General features: G+C 36.9%; 1 pseudogene; it reads left to right on the top strand.

The window, feature by feature from the left end:
* The first annotated feature begins 8571 nt into the window (after positions 1-8571).
* LOC125923961 (ADP-ribosylation factor-like protein 5A) lies at positions 8572-9138 on the top strand (annotated as a pseudogene).
* Positions 9139-14535: the final 5397 nt, after the last annotated feature.

Below are 14535 nucleotides of genomic sequence, written 5' to 3'. Positions count from 1 at the left end.
ATTTAATTTTGTCACACTTACAGTGAATTCCTCTAGAAAAGTCCTATATGTTGGGATACTGGATTGTATTATTCATCATACTATTAACAAGAAAGATTGATTAATCTACTCTTCTGAATATATCCAAAACATTGATTAGTATTGTTAATAATAGCAGCCCTGATATGCTATATCTTGAAATACATGAATAATCTGAACCAAAAGAAGGTTATATTTTATTCTTCCCTTAAATATAGACCTGATCATGCATTTACCCTATTTAATTTTTTTTTAATTCTTATCCATTGCTTACAGTGAATTGAGTATTACATCTACTGATCATAAAATTACAAACTCTGTATTCACCTTATAGAGTAAATGTTTTCTGAGGGAGAGGGAAAGGGAGGGGAATACATCCATAATTACTCACGTAAGAAGGTAAAATATTGAGCACCTTGGCTTTGGCTGATACCAAATTTTCAGAGGAAGAGAAGAGTTGCTTTGTCTACATTTTTTTTAAAAGAAAGATTTGCTTCTTGATTAGTTTTGTTTGTTTGTTTGTTTGTTTTTTGTTGTTGTTTTCCTGGCTTGCTTGCTTATTCCTGAAAGGGAATTGCAAGAAGGAGAGAAGGGAAGAGAAGAGTCCAATAGGGCAAGAAAGGCTGCGATGAGAAGTTCTTCACAGTGTCGGGGCAAAAGGTAAATGTTTTTTTTTCAATTAGTTCTATGTTGACAATTAAAATCATGTGTGTCACGGGGCATCTCTGTGGTTCAGCCAGTTAAGCATTAGACTCTTGATTTCGGCTTAGGTCATGATCTCACAGTTTGTGGGATCGAGCCCGACATCAGTCTCAGCATTGGCAGCGCAGAGCCTGCTTGTGATTCTCTCTCTCCCTCTCTCTCTATGCTCCTTCCCCACTTGTGCACACACTCTCTCTCTCTCTCTTTCTTTCAATATAAATAAACATTTTTTTTAAAAATCAAGTATGTTGCAATAATGTAAAAACCCTTTTTTAACTCCTCCATTAAATTCTCAGTGAGTTCTATTTGCTAATCCATGTTTTGTGGGATGATTGTGGGGTAAAACTAAAGAAATGCACATTTCATGAAATAACATGTTAGAGGAATCAAAAGGAGGTAAAAAGCTATTGCAATATAAGACCCTTGAAAATTAGCATAAATCTAAGTACGGCCTTTATATTTGCACAAGCCATAGTTTTAGTAAGCTTTGGATCCAGGTATACCTATTTGGTCTTGAACCTCACTTTGACTATTTATTAGCTACATTGCCTTGGGTAAGTGAGTTCATTTCTCAGAGTCTCCATTTTCTTATCTTTAATAAACATAATGACAGTGCCACATTATGTACCTGGCACTTAGTAAGCACCCATTATCTGTTAGTTATATAAACTTTAAATTGCTTAGCAAATGGATTCGCTAAGAGCTAAGGCTCTCAAAGCGCTAGCACCACTGACTGAAAAATATAAACACTTTATTAAAGAAGGATTTTTGAAATCATGCGAAATTTCTTTGAAAATCAAGTCTGTCTTGTAAGGCAGTCCCATCATGACTGTCAGTGCCACATGGAAGGGACTATGATGTTCCAAGGATCTCTTCCTCTCAATTCCTGCTGCACAGTTATTTGGGTATTACAGAGATTATAGGAATGACATAAGAGGGACGGGTTGATTTGCCCAAGACCAATTGCCACAGACTGGCCACTCAAAGAGAAATTTTTAGGGCACCAGGAAAACAACTGGGACCAGGGGCTAAAGCAACCCCCATAGAACACTGAGTTGGTAAATCAGGCCCATGGGCCACCAAAGCATGGAACTGCCACCACAAGGCCTGGATCAGGCCTAGGGCAAGGTTGATATTCTCCCAACCTGATATTGAGGTGGAAAAATGGGGCCAGGGAACAAATATGTACTAGGTGATCTTTATTATACCCCTGATTATGTCAGGATAGGGGCTGGTTTTCCCTAAGCAGGTAGTTTATAAACTCACAGCCAGGTTCCCTCTCCTGGAGTCTGATGTCTGGTGCTGTTAGATCTGTTTTTTTGTCCCAGTGTGCAAGGGAGACCAGGGTGCCCACTCCTATTACTATTCCTATCCCTGTGTCTATCACTCAACATTGTTCCAAAGAACTTGAGATGTGTGTACTGCCTAGTCATTCACCATTGTCTTTTTGTAAGGGCTCCAGGGAGTCCTTCACTCTTTGGATATTTTTTTCTATAATAGTAGATCTAGCATTAATTGAGGATTCCATCTGCTGATCATAAAGAGGAAGGCAAACCTAACCCAGTGAGAGAGAATATGAAGTTGGTGGCTGACAGCCTACTAGACACTTTTGCACAGTAGACCGTCTGATGGGATTAAATTCAGAAGAAAAAGTAGATGCTGCTTTCCAATTACTAGCCTTGAACTTTTGTTTTCACTGAACCACTTCCACCTCCTGCATGTCTTCTCTCAATGGTCTTGTCTAAAGACATGACCATTGCTTTAATTAGCTCCTTTTTTTCTATTTCTTCTTATTAAGGTAACCCATCTTAGCAGTACATGGCTAGTCATTCCTTCTCATAATTTTGCTAAGAGAAAGTGCTGAAAAGTTTTAAGAGTCCGTTTATAAATGATGTTAACAACAACAAAAAAACAAAAAAAAAAAAAACAAAAAACAAAAAACAAAAAACAGAGAAGCCTGACTAGTAAAGGCTATTGCTCTACACAGTATTTTTAGGGGTTCTAGATTATGCCCAATGTGGCTCAACTTATAAACAAGAAAAGAATTTCCCAACCCTAAGAAAGTAATAATTACAGACAGATTGTACATGTTTTAGGACATAAAGAGTTCTAAAAGGGATGTACAAACAAAGTGAGAGAGCACTAGCTGAGATCTAAGAGGCATCTGTGCCAATTAAAGGGGGCTAGGGAGAGGCAGGAATAATAGGCTACTTGACCTAAACGCATAAATTCATACTTCTGCCGTACCAAGAAGATGGTGACTTCTCTCATCCACTGGGAGTCAAATGTTATATGCTGAGGCTAGAAGTACAGGTTCTTAAATAAACATTCTCACGTGTCTTGAATTTGAATTTTTCCATGTATTCTTCCTTCATACCCAAAACCCTGGATGAATCACTGTGGAGGCATAGTAGGGTCAATGTGAATATTACAGCACTAATGTCACCCTGTCCTTTTGTTTCTTCAGGGGCAGGTTGAGCTCCTGGCCAATAACAGGTTAGGCCAAATAGAACTAATGTGGGCAAACAATCCGAAAACTTCAATGTGATTCCCAAAGGCCTCTGAGCACCGGGACCTTTTCAAGTGTATCCCATGGAAGCAAGTCTGCCACAGCATAGGCCCAAAAAAAACCCTAAAGTGGATCTTTGTGGAAACTCTAAAAAAAAAATTATCTTCAAAACATATAATGCAGATGATTTGAAATGCCTCTGGACACTCCTAAAGTAAATCAAATTTTATCCCAAGGTTTACAGAGAAAGGATCTAGGGATTTACCCTATGTTGTCTTTGATTCCATAACTTCACAAGGTATTCTGTTTGAAAGACACAAGTCTTTATTCAACTTTTCTTCCTTCTACCCTCCCTCCTCCTCCCTTTACTTTTCCCCTCAAAACTCTATTCACAGTTTACTATTCAGGAGATAAGTGTACAATAATGATATGGATGTATAAGATAATGTTCTAAGAGCCATTTGTTTTCAATATATCACATGAGGTCATCTCCCACATGCCTCACAAATATGAAGAGTAACGCAAAGAGGAAACCCCAAGTTTCCTCGCTGACACCAAAGCTTCAGTATCTGCAAATAGGTTGATGACTTCACATCTATATCTTTAGCTCTGAACCCTCCACTGGCTTCAGGTACATATATTCAATTTTAGAGTGCATATGCCATTGCTATTTTACGTGGACATGTCCAAAACAAAACATCATCTGTCCCCAAAAAACCTGGGTTGTTTTTTATTCTGCATTTCCCATCTTATGTATTAGCATCATCAACCTACTAGTTCATCCAGGGATGTAGAAGAAATACCAAAGACATCATTTCACATCTCTCTAACCTGTTCCTTCTCCTCTACTTCTGCCATCACTGCTTAGATTAAAATCTCATCTCTTTTCTCCGGATACTGAGGCACTGTCATAATTAGCTGGCCTTCCCTCAAGCTGTGCTGCTTCTACCTCTCTTCCTAATTGCTGCCAGAATGATGTTCCTAACTATAAATATCATTTCTCACCTCTGCTTGAAAACCATTTTGTAAATCCCTATAATTTTCATATTCAAGTTCAAAATTCTTCACTTATATGCAAAGCTCTTCATAACAGGTGCCTACCTACTCCAACCTCATCCATCACTCCTTCACATTCTTCTTCTCCTTAGCCCCACATCAGTGGATTTATAACTATTTAAACAGATACATCTCCACTCAAATGCTTATTCTTTCTTTTTTCAAGCTAATTCCTACCTACTTTTTCAAAATTCAAATCAAAGGCAGCCTACTTCTGGAACCATTCCAGAATCCTTCTTGATCCCATTTGATCTATGTTGTCACTGAGCAGGCCTCTATTGTAGCCCTTATCCCGTAGGACTGGCATAGTTGATTCACAAATCTGTCTCTCCCATTAGACCATAGGCTCCTTCAGGCCTCAATCATACCTGTCTCACTTTATCTCCCCAGTGTCTAGAATACCCTGGAAAACTCATTCTTTAAAACAGAGCTGATGAATGAATTGTTGAAAGAAGGGATACAACACATGTGCTGCACTCAGCAAAATGCTTCAACTTTGCAAAACATTCTCCACTCCAGGCAAATATTTATGAAAAATTTATATGACAGTTTAGGCCAGGTTTCTTTTTCCTAAGGAGACAACAGCATTTAAGAGACATAAGAAGAATCTTTATCAAGATTTTAGAAAGGGTAGAGAAAGAAAGAGAAGTATTTCAATTAATATATATGAAGTCCAGAAAATTTAATATAACAGACCACAGGGAAGAAATAAGCACAAAAAATAATAAAGCAGAATACTTTTTAAAAATTTTTTAATGTTTATTTATTTTTAAATAAATGACAGAGAATGGCAGAGCATGAGCAGGGGAGGGGCAGAGAGAGAGGGAGACACAGAATCTGAAGCAAGCTCCAGGCTGTGAGCTGTCAGCACAGAGCCTGATGTGGGGCTCGAACTCATGAACCGTGAGATCATGATCTGAGCCAAAGTTGGACACCCAACAGACTGAGACACCCATGTGCCCCTGAAGCAGAATACTTTTTAAAATAATCTTCAGGGGCACCTGGGTGGCTCAGTCGGTTAAGCATCCAACTTTTGATTTCGGCTCAGGTCATGATCTCACAGTTTGTGGATTCGAGTCTCATGTCAGGGTCTGCACTGACAGCTTTGAGCCTACTTGGGATTCTCTTTCTGCTCCTCCCCCACGCATGTGCACCCACACTCTCTGTCTCTGCCTCTCTCTCTCAAAAATAAACATTTTTAAAATAAATTAATTAATTAAATAATCTTAATTTATACTTCCATATCCCTCCTCTCAGTTGCATAAACACAATATAACTAACATTCAAAAGAATTAGAAACTTTGAGGGGAAAAGAATGAAAATGCAAGTCACTACTTTACAAGACTAAAAAAAAAAAATGTCCCTAAGGAGAGCTCATCAACCCATGTGGGATAAAATAAATGGAAGTTTTTGGTTCACAATGTAAGCTTTGGAACTCTCTGTGAAGCACTGGCACTAACATTTTCTTCCTAGTGATAAATGGAACCTCAGGGACATCTCCTAAAAAACTATCAACATAAGTACATTTTACAGTAGCAGAGCAAGTTTCACTATTAGCCCTTACTTAGGTAGATGAAGGAGTTTCAAGATTACAGTTACTACCTTAAGAGTGACCCAGGCAACAAACGCCTTCCATAATAGCAGAGTCCAAAGGATTCCCATTCAATGCATACCCAATTATTTTGTCAGGTGTAACAATTTTCAGATAACTAAACTGCTTTCATTTAAAAATATTTACTCACCATATAAAGAAAATGTCTTTGAATGAAGCCATTTCCCTGTAAATTATTTCAATCCAAGAGCAGCAGGAAGAGTTATCAAATAATACACATGTTGAGAAAAAGAATACTGCTGAAGTCATTGTGGGGACAGTTAACAACTACCCTCAATTGTTACCAATTGTTACTATCCTTATTGTTACCAATAAGTTGATTTACCCAGTACTAAAATCCAACAGTGAAATGAATCTCATCATAAATTTGTGGCACGAACAGAAATTAATATTACACCTTAAAAGGTAACCACATACTGGGGCACCTGGTGCCTAGGTCAGTTAAGTGTTGGACTCTTGATTTCAGCTCAGGTCATGATCTCATGATCATGGGATGGAGCCCCAAGTAGTATGGAGCCTGCTTAAGATTCTCTCTCTCCCTCTATGCCTCTCCCACCCTAAAAAAAAATAGTTAATCATACAGTGGATATATGGGAAACCTGTACTTTCTGCTCAAGTTTGCTCTGAATCTAAAACTGCTCTAAAAAATAAAGTCTATTTAAAACAAAGAAAAGAAAACTTGACCATGTATTAAGTTTTCATTTTGTCAAAATGTTACTTTGTGTGGTGACTAAAATGTTCTCCAGCAATGCAAACAATGGGATAGCTAAACTATAATAATTCAATTCCATCTCTCCCATTTGAGGTCTTTAGATGCTTACATTCTATTTTCTAAACCATAAAGACAAAAAAAAAAAAATTTCCAAACTCACCTCTTGAAAGAGTAGGCAAATTTTCCTATTTCTAGATCAGTACACCTTCATTTACAAACAAGTGCACCCCAAAATCAACAAAAGAAACAAATGGCTGGGCCTCTGAGAGCACATCCATAGAGTTCTTCCAATGCCTTTCACTATTGAAACAAGGCAACCTTGTATTAGAATGCAAAATGGAAACCCGGCCCACAGCAGTGAAGTTCCCCAAAGCCTTTTCCAGTGATTCTTGTTGGAGCATGAAAATTCTCAGGCAATTTGCTTACCACCTTATAGATCGATTATACTATTTATCTTTGATAGAGAGGTGTGCATGTGTATATATGCGTATGCTTGTGTGCATCTTGTAGAAAGGGTATAGTTATCTACCAAACAATCAGAATAAATCCACACCTTTGGAGAAACATTGGAGATCTATTCTGGATCATTCTGTGGGACCTGGAATGTCACAGGTGACAATGAACTCTCTCAGATGTTATCCTTTTCCAGAGAAGTGTTGGAAAGTACTTTAGAGAAGGAGAAATGAACTGCTGGAGGAATCAGGATAGGAATAGGTTCTGGTGTGAAACCAGTTCCTATGGTTAGGAGAAGAGGTTTCTACAAAGATGTTCAGAGAACATCACTGTTCAGAGAAAAATCACTCTCAAGAAAGAATTTAATACACACAAGCAATGGAGAAAGGCTCCATTTGAAAGACTGAGTATCTTAAATGGTTCTTCCTTGACCATGGGAAAGTTCTATTTTATAATATAGCTTCCATTTTCTACCATCTACCTGGAACTCAACACAGTTACTCAAATCTTTCAGTAAAGTAATAAACCCATGGAGTTTGATGTGATATTGATGTAGAGCATCAAGGGCTTGTCTTTCCGAGGGAGTTTTCATGGAGGCAGCAGCAACTCACTGAAGGGATTATGTCTAGACATGGCAGAAGGGGACCAGCAGGGGAGGAAGAGGTGGCCAACCTACAAATCAGAAGCAGCAAGAAATGGTACCTGGTACCAATGAGCAATAGTCTGCCAACACTTCAGTACACAGTGAGACCCTCCACCCACTCATCCTTTGGCCACAGAAAGTATCAAAATATTGCAAAGCCAAGGCATGATTTTCAGCTCAGATGCTGACAAGAAAGTGACAATATTAACTGAAATGGAGCATAAAAAAGTCCTGCCCTCTGTGCCTGCCCTCCAAGGACAATGCAGCTGACTCTGAGAACATTGATGCAGAATGGACCCTTGTGGTTAGAAAGGGAGTGGCAAAGCCAGGCAAGCTGACCATAGCTGTTCCTCTGCAAACAAACAAAACCACCAGTCAAGATTTTCAGAGAGAAGTGTGGCATTCTGTGGAAATCAATAAGTAAAGATTTTGTACTTGGGGAGATCAAGGTGTAAGATAAGGGACATGTGGTAAATAGTAAACCCCAATACAAGAATACAGCCATGGAGAGACTCTGCTCTCAGTTGCCATCAATCTCCTTTTCTGTACATAATAGAACCCAAGGTTTAGCTAAAAGGCAGTATTTCCTAGCCTTCATTAGAGCAGGCAGTTGTCTTGTGACTAATTCTAGAGAATAAAATAAAAACAGAAGTATTGAGTGGGACTTCTGGGAAGGTTGATTAAAAGTAGCTCTCTCCTGGGGCCTCACATACAGCAGGGCGTCCTGGGCTTCAGCTTCCTCCAGTTCCCAGGAAGCGAGCTGGCCACGAGCTTGAGCTCGGGAGCAGCAGCAGCAGGGGATGATGCCCTGGGCGTGTTCCTTTCCTCCCTTCAGTCTGAGCCAGGGGAGGCCAGGCGGCCAGGGTGGCTGGAGGGGGGTCCGCTGCCCAAGAATGGGAATTCTCTTCACCAGGATATGGAGACTGTTCAATCACCAGGAGCACAAAGTTATCATTGTTGGTCTGGATAATGCAGGGAAAACTACCATCCTTTACCAATTTTCTATGAATGAAGTTGTACATACATCACCTACAATTGAAAGTAATAACAAAGAAATAATGATTAATAAAACATGTTTCTTAATGTGGGATATTGGTGGTCAAGAATCTCTTCATTCTTCCTGGAACACTTACTATACTAACACAGAGTTTGTAATTGTTGTTGTAGACAGTACAGACAGAGAAAGAATTTCTGTAACTAGAGAAGAACTCTATAAAATGTTAGCCCATGAGGACCTACGGAAATCTGGATTGCTGATTTTTGCTAATAAACAAGATGTTAAAGAATGAATGACTATAGCAGAAATCTCCCAGTTTTTGAAATTAACTTCTATTAAAGATCATCAGTGGCATATCCAAGCATGCTGTGCTTTTATTGGCGAGGGATTATGCCAAGGACTTGAATGAATGATGTCACAATTTAAGATTAGATGATCCCTACTGACCTCTTCTCATAGACTTTGTATAAACTAAGTGCTGGACTTTATCTGGAAGCTGCAAAAATTAATGGTTTAGATATATTTATAATAAACTGATTTAAACTTTTTCTATAAGAAAAATTAAGACCACTTATTTGAGAACAAAGATGAAGTCTCACTTTCCAATCTGCTTTCTCATTAGTCCCTTCCAAAGCAAGGTCTTTAAAGCTGTGATTGCCATTTTTCTCATAATGAATCCTCTCAGGACATTGTGCAGCCTGTGGTAAGCACAAAGGGAGAGGAAGACATTTTTAACTTTAAGAGCTTTATTGTCAGTGTAAACCACCTTAGTTGAATGTTGTTCTCTTGTTCCATTAAGTCAGAATACAAATCAGCACAGATATTCAGTTTCCAATATTTTAAAATGTAAGGTTACTTATGAAAAGTATTTTGCATTAGGTTATGTATCTATTGTGTATATTCCTCAAGGGCAAGTTTATGGCTTTGATTTATGTTCTAAAGAAAAGCAAATAACACAAAAGGTAATATTATCCTTAGTTATAACCATAATGAGATGAGTACTGGCAGTGGTGTTAAGTGCCATTTTGTGCTTTCCCCTGTGTTCTCTTTATTGTACTAACCAACCCCCAAAATCATTGAGCTTCTCTGAAAGAAAGAAAGAAAGAAAGAAAGAAAGAAAGAAAGAAAGAAAGAAAAGAAAGAAAGAAAGAAAGAAGGAAAGAAAGAAAGAAAGAAAAGAAGAAAGCTCGACATTTGTACCTGTTTTTTTTGTTGATCACATTACGTATATGAAAACATGTAATCTGAGTGGAGTATCTGCAAATTTTTGGCTTAGTGTTACAAATGGACAGAATTTCACATCGAGCAATTCTTGTCCCCTTAATTGGATCTATGCCATCTAAATTACTGAGAAAACTGTTAATCCATTAATCGGTCAATCATTAATTGCGATTAAATTATCAAGTGATTTTTTTTCCAGCATTAATTGGAAGCTGTTGTGTAAAATATGCCTACCCAGAGAAGTATCATCCTATAAATATTATGAAATAATTGACCTAGAGTCTTCTTAGGTATTGAATCATACAAGCATTTAGAGTGAGTTTGAGATGAAAAGTACTTATTTTCTAAGCAACAAATGTTATTTCTTAATTTGAAAATTTCTTATTTCTGGAGTTGGGATAGTTTGAGATTTTTTTGTTTCTACACTTTTTTCTTTTTCACTTATTACTAACCAACGTGAATGCATTGACAACTATAAAATACAATTCTTTTAATGCTTTTAAGAGTTTGGTCTAAAAGTTGATCAACACATGACAAATTATTTTTACAAAGAACTAATTTGGCCCCAAATATCTTATGTTTGATTAGGGTATTTTGTTTTTCACTGAAAATGGAAAGATATGAAGGTTGAAGGTATTTTTATTGTAATTGTAAACAGACTTATCCTAAATGTGTTCACACATATTTTGGGGTACTCTCTTTGTATATCTTTCATGCCCTAAAAATCTGAAGGCTGATCCAAACTGGCATGTTTTAGAGTATTCAAGAAAATACGTAACTACCTTTAATATGAGCCTTTTGGATTTCATGGAGATTTTGATGAAGAGTAATAGTATATACTACAAGCATTGGCAAAACTTTGAAAGTTTCTTTCTGTAAAGTGTAATACACTCAGTAGCTAAATCCAAGCATGGGAGATCAGTGTTTAACAGTGGATTTTTTGTGTTTTATATTTATATTATAATGTTCATAATGCAAGTATAACATTTTAATATTTGTCAGCTTGCTTTTACAAAAGTAAATTCTAAATTACTAAGCTTTATTTGTTCATATGTTCTCATAGTTTTCAAATCACTATTAGGAATTACTTGTTTTATATTAAAAATTCCCTTAAAAACCCAAGCCCATTTTGCAGATGTTGCATTTCCATCAGAGATAAATATTCTGTAAAGTAGTCCAGCAACTCTACATCTTTTACCCTTTTTATCTTTTAATTTAAGTTTTCATGGTTTAGTCTTGTGGGTTGCTGCCACATGAGTTCAGCAGTATACCAGCACATTCCCTTGTCAACAAGCTGTTGGCTAAAATTTATTCTTAATTGGATGTTTAAAGCATGAACTGCATTGTTACAGTGGTTTAGTGTAGTAGGTTATTGACATGGCATCATGAGAATACATGAAATCTTGTACCACATTTATAAAACATTATTTTTTGTTACATTCTACCTTTCTAGGCCAAGCATTAGAAATAAGGTTGTACCTGTATGCTTGTATATAAAACCAAAATTACAATGAGGAAAAATTTTTAATTCATGTATAAATATACATCAAGATAATTTTAACAGTATTCTTTCCAAATATGATTACGAGCCTTATGAATAGTTATAATGGCAATTTATATGTAGTTTAAGTAGAATTAAGTGAAGGGCAATGCTTTTGGTTTTTAATATGCTACTTTTGGGGGTAAACAATCATCTTATTTAGAGTCATGCTTACCTTTGAAAAGAACAAGGCCTCATACCTCTGTACCTGTGGCTGGATTAAATATCCCATGTTTGATATTAATTTTGAAAGTCATACAATTATTCTTGATATCTTAGTAAAAGTAACCATATGCTATAAGCATTTAATGAGTTTAATTTTGTGGTAATAGCATTTATAAAGTATATCTTACACATTATACTGAGGAGTCTAGTTTGAAAATTTTCAGTTCTTTCTGACGTCTTTGGCTCTCATGATGGGCAAAGAATATAGTGAAGGCAGGTGGTTTGGGGGACGGAGGGAATGGGTATGGAATATGACATTTTGCCTTAAGAATAAAGTGCTTTAGCCTGCTGGCTGGCATTTTTAATGCAGATAGTTAAGGTGATTTTAGAAGTGTGGCATGAGATAAAAGAGTGTCTGTTTCTGGCATTTAAGAAATGCCTAGTAGGTAGTTACAGAAAAGTACAGGGAGCTTGAGAAAAGGCAGGAAGTCCCTGAGATGTTCTTTTCTTTATTGTCTGAATGTATAAAATTAAGATGCCTGGAAATGGGATTTTATTGTCCTTTCTCGTAGGCACTTTACATTTCTTGCTGTGACTACAGCAACCACATACGGTATAGACAACCTCAAAATCTGTTTATAGTAGTGTAAATAGAAAACCTATAGATAGGTTTCTAGTTTTTTCTGCAGGCATTTTTGGGAATATATCTGTAATGTGTTCTACTTTGTATATAGAGGATAGCAGCACATCCCAGATTATCCTGTGAACTTTGGGGTCATCTTCTCTCAATTTCCCAGTTGTATCATAGCATCAGTCCCTCTTTTAAGGCTAGGTAGAGGCAAGGTTTCTTTGCATGACTTAATAACCCCTCCCAAATGTCCACATGTACTCTAAAACTTCCTGCTTCAGGATCAGCTTTCCCATAGCTCAGCCAACCCTTGCTCTCCTGTATTTGCATTCACCATCAGTGAAGGTATGTTACTCAGTCCTGGAGGTATTCTAAACTTTGCCTTACAGCCATTGTTCCCCAAACCACCAGTTTCTAAGTAGGTTCTCTAGTTCTTTGCTGTGTCCCCACTACTGGGTTGATGTATTGATTTGTACTTTGCTCATTAGAGTGTATTGTCAGGGTTGTGGGGTATATCAGAAGACTGGCTTGCTGTATATACAGCAAATAAAAGCCAGTAGTAAAATCCTTCATACTGTATTTAACATTTTAATGTTTCTTAATTTTAGCTTCATATGCTGAAAAGCAGATTCAGAAAGATAACAGAACTACCTAGACTTTGTAAGCTCCTTAAGCTGCTAGTTAGGCATGGAAGGGATTAAATTATGTGTGTGTTATCTTCCACCAAAAAATGATTACATTTTGGAGGATACCCATAAAACTATTTGAGTTAGAAAAAGATACCAAACCAAATATATATATATATAGTATTTAACCTGAAGATATCCTTAAAACCATAGCTCACATTTTATTTTTTCCTCATGTTTACTTAAAGAACACAGATAAACATTAGATGTCTAAAAGAATTAGTAAAGAGAAGCCTATCTTTTAAAAATAAACCTGTTGAAATGGACTTTAGAAGACATCAAAATCATCAACCATCATATGTTGATTCTGTACAGATATAGACACAATATAGAAAATACTAACTTAAAGTTCTACCTATATAAAAGTAGAACTTCTATATCATGTTCCCTCAAAGAATATATGATAGTTTTAAGATCATATTGGTGAAGTAAAGGAAAGAGAGTTTTAAAATTTTGAATGCTAAAAAATGGCTGTTTCTATTAAATCCTAAAATGGTGTGTGAAACTGTGAAGAAATTATAACAGGATACAGTTGGTTTGCTTATGCAATTTTTTAAATCAATTGTCTAGTTGTTGTTGTATTCTTCTAAAAATTAAAGTATGGTTTTGCCTGTTAGATATCCTGTTTTTTTTTAAAGAAGTTTCCCACAGTCTGTACCCAAGAAGTGCCTAAAATTGATTTGTGTGGGTTTTTAAGTCCATCTAATAAATTATATGTGTTTTCTGTGAGTAAAAAAAAAAAAAAAAGTAGCTCTCTCCAAGGGGAACCTGCCTGAGTGGCTCAGTCAGTTAAGCGTCCAACTCCTGATTTCAGCTCAGGTCATGATCTTTCAGTTAATGAGATCTTGGGCTATTAGCATGGAGCCCAGTATCGAGCCATCTTGGGATTCTCTCCCTCTCTCTCTGCACCTCCCCCACGCTCTCATTTGTGTTCCGCCCCCTCTCTCTCAAAATAAATAAATAAACCTAACAAAATAAAATAAAAGTAGTTGCCTCCTTTGGAAGGAAAGTCCCGTTACCATTCCTTTATCCCTTCCTCTTTCTGTTGTCTGTAATGTGAACGTGATGGCTGGTGCATCAAAACTATTCTTAGACTATGAGGTGACCTTAAAGTTGGAAGCACATGCTAAGCACAAGGAGAACCAGAAATTGAGAAAAAGTTTGAGCCCCTAGTGACTATGGACCCACCAAATCCACCCTGTACTATCTCTGAATTTCTGTTGTCATAGAGAAAAATAAACTATGTTATTTCAGTAAGTAATGTTAATTTAGATGTTCTGTAACATTCCACTATACCTATCCTAAATTATACAATGCCAATCACAGCACAGAACTTCTGGAAAGTAATGCCAGAAGGGAATATCAGCATCATAGGACAGAGTTGAGGAAAAGAAGTGTACCGACCAAAGAGTAAGATGCTAACTTGGGTATATTTTGTCGTTAGTGAGAAGTTTAGTCATGGATCCTGAGAAACTTAACAGGAACCCATGGGGGAGGGGAAGGAAAAAAAAAAAGAGAGAGGTTAGAGTGGGAGAGAGCCAAAGCATAAGAGACTCTTAAAAAAAAAAAATGAGAACAAACTGAGGGCTGATG

Source organism: Panthera uncia, chromosome B1 (assembly GCF_023721935.1).
Source record: "Panthera uncia isolate 11264 chromosome B1, Puncia_PCG_1.0, whole genome shotgun sequence".
Taxonomy (NCBI): domain Eukaryota; kingdom Metazoa; phylum Chordata; class Mammalia; order Carnivora; family Felidae; genus Panthera; species Panthera uncia.
This window is presented reverse-complemented; position numbering and strand designations above follow the sequence as displayed.